Source organism: Carassius gibelio, chromosome B13 (assembly GCF_023724105.1).
Source record: "Carassius gibelio isolate Cgi1373 ecotype wild population from Czech Republic chromosome B13, carGib1.2-hapl.c, whole genome shotgun sequence".
NCBI classification, from domain to species: domain Eukaryota; kingdom Metazoa; phylum Chordata; class Actinopteri; order Cypriniformes; family Cyprinidae; genus Carassius; species Carassius gibelio.
The window spans coordinates 13,489,056-13,497,928 of record NC_068408.1 but is presented as its reverse complement, the minus strand read 5'-3'; the positions used below and the strand labels follow the sequence as shown (position 1 = coordinate 13,497,928).

The 8,873-nt window shown below is 34.9% G+C and overlaps 1 long non-coding RNA gene across 1 annotated transcript; it reads left to right on the top strand.

The window, feature by feature from the left end:
• The first annotated feature begins 1,138 nt into the window (after window positions 1–1,138).
• Window positions 1,139–2,867, top strand: LOC127970628 (uncharacterized). Its single transcript, XR_008156641.1, has 3 exons — window positions 1,139–1,248; window positions 2,045–2,116; window positions 2,413–2,867. It is a non-coding gene; the product is annotated as an uncharacterized LOC127970628 (long non-coding RNA).
• Window positions 2,868–8,873: the final 6,006 nt, after the last annotated feature.

The window sequence follows — 8,873 nt, the reverse complement described above, 5'->3', positions numbered from 1 at the left end:
TATATATATATATATATATATATATATATATATATATATATATATATTATTATTATTATTATTATTATATATCAGCTCAATGGAGACTGAATAATCAAAATTTCACTCTTTTTTAATTTATTTAGATCATCGCTAATTTATTGAGTGCTTGAGTTTGTCTTTGTGTGTGTGTGTGGTTTAATTGTAAGAACAGTAGATGGCAGCATGGCTTACTATTAGGAAGACTGTAAACTCCTCATCCATGATCCATGTTCCTCTGTCAAATGGTAAGATTCCCCAGGGCTACATGGGAATCGCAAAGAATGATGTCATCCGAATGGCGAATAAAAAAAAAAAGCTAGATTCCCGTTCTATCTATTCCCCCACAATTCTAAATGAAATCAATGTGAAAGATCTATACCAATGTAATATTATTATGGAACATGAGCATACATTTGATCATTTCATTGTGTTTTTCTAGCAGAAATGTATGAAAAAATGGTTTAAATAAGCAATAAGTAATTGAATCAGAAGGGCATAATTGATTCAGTAATGTTGGCTGCAGGGTGGACTGACTGATTTCATACCCTGCCAGGAGAGTAAAACACAGAGTTTTATAGCATAGATCGGCTTTAAACTATCATAAATAAGCAGTTTTATTCCCTTTAAGCTTTCAGAGTGATGGATTTCACCCAGTGCTTCATTTGTCATTTAAAGTGGAACAATTCAAGGTACAATTCAGGGAACAGTTGCTTTAGGGCAGTTAAATTTTAATTATTAAATAAACATCATAAAAAATTAGTCATAATTTGATGTAGGCCTACTCTCCAAGCACTTCAGCACTGATGAATTCGAGACTGACTGGACAATTGTTTTCTTCCATGAGTAAACAATTATTTGGATGCATATAACTGGAGTAAAGTGCTTTTTATAACATTTTTTTTCAATCTTACCACAGATACCAAATGGAAATATTAGGTTGAATGTCAACAATGCGATGATTTCAGGGCAGACAGGGAGTTTGAGACAAAGCCAAGGGTAAAAATCTAATACATCTCAAAATTCTTCTTAATTCATCTAAAAAAAATCCCAGACCTGTTCTTGCAATGTTTCTATCATCTGTTGGGTGGATCAATGTTGGAATGTCTGTTTCGGTCCAGGGTGGAAGAAAAGTAAGCCGGCAGCTGTGGAGTGATGGACCATTATCCCAGATCAAAGCAGGGCTCAGCAGGAACGGCACAAGAAAACACAGTAAGCCTGCTATATTAGGTAAATATGCCCTTGACATATTACAGGCTTATGGAGTATTGAAATGCTCACATAAAGATAGAAGTCTTTAAATCATGTTCGCATTAAACATCCCTAGTCACTTACCTATGGGTAATAACAGTAAAAAGTGGTTTGTGACTTTTAGAAAAACAGTTTTAAGTACAATATTATATGACTCCAGTGACAATTACCACAGTAAACAATTCTTCTGCTAAGTAATGTAGTTACATGGTCATTTTCAGTCTTCTAAACTAATTGAGGTTTGTTCTGAGAGCAATAATACATTCTGCCTACTGTATCTTTGTTTATGCATTTCAGACAGTTAGTTTGTGGTGGATATTGATGGAGTCATTGAATTATTCACTCAAACAATTAAACGATGATTCATTCAGTTATGCTGCTACTGTGTTGTTGTTTAATGATGTTATAGTTAATAGTGCAACAGTCTGGCACCAGAAGTAAAAATACATTTCATTTTCTCTATTGGAGAATTGATTTTATTGTCAACTTATAAAGCTTTAAAGTCAGACCTACTGTGAGCTATAGGAATGTTAGTCGATGGTATGCTGTTGCTGAAGCCATCAGACCACATTTTTAACTTAATTTTAAATTAGAGCAGAATTCCTGGTGAAAAATTATTATCACCCATGATTCTGCAAGAGAAATTCCATCCCCATCAGATGATCAAAACAAGTAAATCTCACCCGAAGGCTACCATTCAAAATTGCATTCAGAGTAGGTCGTTCTTTTAAGTAATAACTACGGTATGCATCCATAAAAAAATCTTTCTTTACAGAAGTTGGTGGACACTGTTGCAGTCTACTGAAAATACTCAAAGTACCTCCCTGGCAATATTGTGTTAAAAAATGTAAGTTACTCTGTATAAACTTTTTTTAAACTGCAATATCACTCTTACAGTCGTGCTGATGATGGAAATATCTGGTGTTCCACATAACATTCTTTTTTTCTTATATAACTTTAACCCCTTATGTGGGTTTTACTATATGAGAGACAGGCAGGAATTCAACGACCTTAGAGACTTGATGGATGGAGGCCTTTCCTGATGTGGCAGCACTAAGAAACAAGAGTTCCACTTCACATAGAATCAGAGGACTGGGGCTTCAAGATTGTTAACCCCCTGTTGCCTTGTTGACTTTACATTAGGTACTCGGAGGAGCAGCTGGAGGACATAACCTTGACATGATATCGTCAGCAGCTCAGCATATTCACACAATGCAACAGGCAGAGAGATAGTGAAGCAATGACTGCAAGGCACTGGAACAGCTGAGGTTAAGTACTGTAGTATAAAATGATTTGATGTTCCTCTCTCATGCCTACAGTGCCCTGTTTTCAATCTGTCACTCAAGCATGAATCTACGAGGCAGGGGCTGAGAGTTGGGCAAGACTGCGTCTGTCATTTTACCAAGTGTCTCTTGCCCTTGTACTCTATTAGTTTATCAGCGAGTCTCATATGGAGTGGTAATCGTTACCAGCATATTGGAGTGATTTCTTTTAGACTCAGTGAGAGAGATCAATTCTGTTTGTCATTCCTCCCTGCCCACTCCTCCATCTTGGAGGATGTGTGTGTGTGTGTGTGTTTGTTTGTGTGTATATGTACAAAGCCCAGGGGTACATGGAAAAGGAAACAAAAATATGATGGAGGAAAACTTTGTTTTTTCTCTTGCAATGCATTACCATAAGAAACTGAGTTTATTTGCAAATGCTCTGAAGTATAGTTTTTCCTTCCATCTCATATTATTTCCATCACAAAAGTATTGCAAGTATTACATTGAAGACAGTGGGGCTCATTCAATAAGTATGGAATGCACAAATTTGTGTGTGAAATCTGCATATGAATGATTTAATGAACAAATCGTTATTCGCCAATAACTTATAATAAAATGTATACTAAATAAAAATAAATAAATAAAAAATGTAGTAACACCTCTGGATTGATCGATTTTATGGATATCGGTGTAAGTCATTTTGAAAACCTAATAAAATATTTTAAGAGTATTTAAAGAAAGTTTTTGTCAGAGCCCTTGATATTATTCATTTTGACATTAATTTTCATTTTTAGACCAGACATACATATTGGTTTAAAATATCTGTTATCGGTCTTCTTGATCTGTAATAATTGGTATCAGCACCAACCCTGAATAACACTTATCAGTCAACCACATGTACACACACATAGACACACACACACACACACACACACACACACACACACAAACATAGCCTTACAAATGTGTTAGATAAAATTTTATACAAAGATATTACATAGTATACAATATTTTTCATAAAAACCGTAAAAGAGTAAGAAAAGATATCTTAGCTTGAGCTGTGAGGTTTTTCCTGCTGAAAATACTTTGAAAAAGTTATGTGAGCATTTTTAGATAATGAGTTCAAATTTGTGCAATTTCTCGATTTCTGTCTTTTACCTTCTTATTTCCTCTCTCCTTCACGCTTGTGTAATTGTTGATCATGACATGACCTCTGGTCTCCGTGGAGACATGTTCTTCAAGACCTTTGTGTGTGCATGTTGTGCAGAGGAACTCGGCTGATGAGGCAGTAGCCTAATGTCTTCTGAAATACTATAAGCATTTCAAAACTGGCTTAATAGCAACAGAGATTTGTTTGTGTTAATGTATTATTCATTTAATTTCATGTTTTTGTGTCTGGTGATGCTAATTTGCTAATTCTCCACATGCTGTATTATCCTGTAGGCTAAGTGGTCTTGTTTTTCACATACTGTATATGAAAAGTGTGAGTTTTAAAGAGAGGGAAGGCAAAATGAAACGGTCCCTTGAGTTCTCCTTCTGTGCTATTGGAAAGGGAGGAGAAAATTAGCATGCAGTGGATGGTTGCAGCTTTTTTATTTAATTATTTTTTTTTCCATTACGATGGAACTTAGAAACCATGTTTCATTGAAAGATAAATGTATTTGAGACTTTAAAAAATATAAGATGACATTGATTTTAATTTCTTGTACACCGTGTTGCTATGTTAGAGTAAATACTTCACTTCATGAATGTTTTATTTACTCTATTGTAGATACTAATCATTTTATTTTATAGTTACAGTAAAGCAGTTAGTTTTAGACCTATATTTTACATTATATATGTTTTGTCACAGAGCCAACAATATTCTTAGCATAAATTTGCATATTAATTATATTGGACCAATAATACTATAAATTACTGAGAGATGCTGATATCGATTGTAAAATGTTTGATAACTTCAGCAGCTCATTTCTTACCTGTCTTTTGTGTTTTCATACCCACAACTTTTAAAACATTCTAGCTGCCACATTCTCACACTTGCTGACTTAGAGAGTAACCAGTGGTCTAATAGCAAATCACTGTATTGCTGATAGCTTGCTGCCTTGAAGAACTTTGGAGCTCTTTACTTATAACTGAGGCTGGATATATGTGGTTAATGAGGCCTGAGATGTTTCTGTGGATGCTGTTGTTTGTTCATATTTATATTCACTAGTTTAAAAAAATGGATGATGGCAGACAGTGCTGAAATTGCTAACCATACTGTCACGGTTGCATTCATTTGGACTGAGTGGCTGAGTGATACTGCTACTGTAGTTTAGCTTTCAGTGATATATTTAGATATTTACCGCTTAGTACTGAAATTATACTGCATTGAAGACATATAGGCCAATGTTATCAAGTTGTTCAAGCATCTTTCTCTTTTGACAAAATAAAGTGACATTTTGGGAGTTCCATAAGTATCTGTGTAGGTTTGAAGCACATCTCCAGTGTGATTAAAAGCTTTGATTAAGAATATTTAATTCTGTAAAGAACTTTCGCCGTACAGCAGACTACAAAATAAATGAGCAAGGCTCCATCATCGAAACATCACAAAAAAACTCTAAAGGCGATTACATTCACACTACAAAGTGAGTTTTTTTTCTCTTTTTTCTGCTGTGAAAACCCATATTTACTCATATGCTGATATAAATCCAGTCAGTGTGGCATAATTTATTTATCTTATTTTAATGATACACAGAAGTGTGAGTTTATATCTACTGTACAAAACATCTAGACTGGCATTGCATTGTGATGTGTGAGTCTGTATGGACTATACACTAGAACAGGTCACCATTCTCTTATTAAAGGAGGTTTAACCTCTATTTGTCTGTCTGTTGCTCACTTTTTTATTTTCTGATCATGCAAGCTCAGTCCCTCATTCTTTTTCTCCTCCATCCTCTGACTTACAAAATAGATGGAAACAGGGGAATTGCTGATCAGGAGGCGTCAGTATTGATCTGAGGGTTCATGAATATGAAAAGTCCAGGCAAACACACACAACTTGTTTCAGCACTGTCTGAAGATTTATAAATATATATATATATATATAAATATATATATATATATATATATATATATATATATATATAAATAAATATATATATATATATATATATATATATATATATATATATATATATATATATATATATATATATATATAATTTTTTTTTTCATCTCTTTCTTTCTTTTTTTATTTTTGTCATGCTTTGCATTGGCATTTGTAAAGGCCATGTTTCTAATCACGTCAGCGGATTTGTTTTCCTCATTTGTGCAGTTGGTGTACATGTGTTTTGTATAATGTACACACGCCCCTTCATGTGTGTGTCTGTTCCTGCAGCATCAAAGCAGCTTGGTGAGATTAGAGGCAGAGAATGAACTAAGGCCGGACCAGAATGTTCAATTATTCGAATATGCGCTCGGTGTGTTGGCATTCGATTATTCGATTTTGAAATTCAAATAATCTTTTTTTTTCTTTCTTTTTTTTTACACCTGACTTCCCCCGCGAAATGGTCTTCATTCGTGTTTAAAAGTAGCCAGGTTTTTTTTCTACTTTCAGAACAGTTCTAAGGACTGTCAGGTATGGTTACAGTTGTATTTCCACGTGAGCCTGGTACCTCATGACACAATTACAAACCGTTCTCGGCACAGTTAGACAGCCATGCTTTTAGAGTGCATGACGTCACCACTCTGTGGAGGAAACATTTGTGCTTATTGATATTATACCCGTCGTCGCCTTCTGTTTTTTATATTTTTTTCACGTCAAATTTTATTGAACGAAGTAAACATCAGGTAAAAAATTAGAAATGTCTGATCATCGTCCATATCGCTGGTTATATTACACAACCAAGGCAACGACTGACGCATTTGTATTGCATTCCAAAGAGCTCTGTTATAAGAGCACAGTGGAGAATGAAACCGTATCTGTGCTGACTGGCCCGGATTGGCACGGAATGGAATGGTTAATAAGTACTGTTCGGGCCGATAGTGGAAAAGCGGCTTATGAGTCACCCATGAGTGAACATCATGATTCAGTTCATCTGGAAGAGAAGACAAAAATGCCGAAGACCTCAGCTGTGTGGGAGCACTTTAAACTGTGTGAGGACAAGACAAAGGCAGTGCGAGATATGCGATTTGAAACTGTCCTACCACAACACCACATCAAGTTTGAAAAATCACCTCATGGGTTCTGTAAGTAGTACGCCTATAGTATATTGTTGGTGTAAAAAAAACGAGCTGCTTTTAACCTCCATGTTAATCAGTGATTTTACACACGATAAAAACACACACTTAATTTTCTTGGAAAATACATGTGAATATGGCAGTCATAAAAAAGCTTAATAATAATATGTCTATATTAAAAGTATCGCATGTGAAGTCGATTGAATGAACGGTTCTCGCCATAATATAAATGCAAACGGACAGACAGACACACAGTGATTACTGCCTTTATTAGAGAGAAGAATATGTTTAGCCCCTCCCTCCGTAGCTTTGATTACTACCAAAGCTTCGAAGCTCAAAAGCGGTATTCGGACCAGACCTAGGATGAACACATCATTTACTGTTTTTACATGCACATGAATATTTAGCATTTAATCAGAATTTAATCACATTAAAGTTATGTATGCAAAAAACGAAAGTCTCAAACCCAAAGGTATTCTTTGTAAAAGTTAAGACTTGTCCACACCTTTCTAAAACACCTAATTTAAACATGCCCCCACATATCTACATCACTGTGTTGGACGGTTTGCACAACACTGCCAAAATGTTTATGCAACGAAAGATGGCATAACTTTTATTCTCACTGTTTTATTGTTGCCACCACCACCATGTCGTGGAGACGCTTTGCGTTTCAAAATATGGAAAGAGGCATAACATTTCTGTCACACCCTTGAAGTGTTCGTCCAATCACAATGCACTGGATTGCTGGATTACCAATCAGAGCACACCCCACTTTTCAGAAAGAAGAGTTTTGTAGAAATCAATGCATTTCAGAAAGGCGGGACAGAGAGGAGCAACAATAGTGTATGTTATGTGGAAAATAATGTATTTTTAATCTTAAACCACTTAATCCACATTGCATTACACCAAGTATACAAATTAATGTTATTTTTAGCATCGTCACATGACCCATTAAAACATTTTAACCTGATTGCTATAATAAGAAGAACTGTGGCAGCATCTCCAAGATACTTCAAGAAACCTTCCTGCAAAGCAACAGTAATGTTAAAAGTTTTAGGCACTTATGTAAAAATGCTGTAAAATGAGGATGCTGTCAAAAATAATGTAATAAATACATTTTCTTTATCAATTAACTTCTATTAACTATATTAAATCAACATTTTTTGTGTTTCTTATAGCATCTTTGAGACGTTGCCACAGTTCTTCTGGATTTATTCTGTCTCAGGCTATGTTTACATGACAACAATGTAGTCAAACACTGTAAAGTTTTTCCCTTGTGTTTTAAAAAGTTTCATATATACACGACAATGTTTTCACAATGTTTTGCATTTACCCATATCTGCGACACTGGCAAAAACACGTATGCCAGGCCAGTAGTTGGCACTGTCACCTTGTTAGTAAACAGAAGTGATAATTATATGTTGTATACGATGCGTCTCTGCTGTTGGTTGTAATATTGGTGAAGTAAATCAACAATTGAAGAAACATTAGCAAACTCTTGAGCAGTAACAACAGCATGTACTCCACCATTGTTGTGTATTTGTTCGTACTTGCCTTTATAATCAACACGTACTGTGCATGTCTACATACCTATCACATACTACGCACGTGCATGACATCACCGTTTTCAAAGATTCCCATTATGGACGTTACACAGAAACAGTAATGGTGGCCTTTTCAAAAACTTGCACTTTGAACCCTGTTTTTAAAAATATGTGTTTTTAGTCACCAAAACACTGTTGTCGTGTAAACCAACAGGCAAAACGCCTACAAAGTTTACAATTTTTGGCTTAAAATGTTGTATTGTAAACGGCCCCTTAGTTGGCTGTCTGACACCTTGTGCAAAAAAAAAACAAAAAAAAAAAAACAACAACAACTCTTTATTTATTTCATGTTACACACTTCCTTCTGACACACTACATCAAATGATAGAAATAACTGACTTAAAACCATTTTTTAGCTGGTGAAAATATTAGTGTTCTAATAATTTTGGCCACCACTGTATTTACTGTAATAATTATCTTTATGGTTATCTTTCTTGATCTGAATGGGCATTTAATCAGAATTCTTATTTAGAATATCCACCTGAACATTCATTTTCATCAGCACATGTCCAAA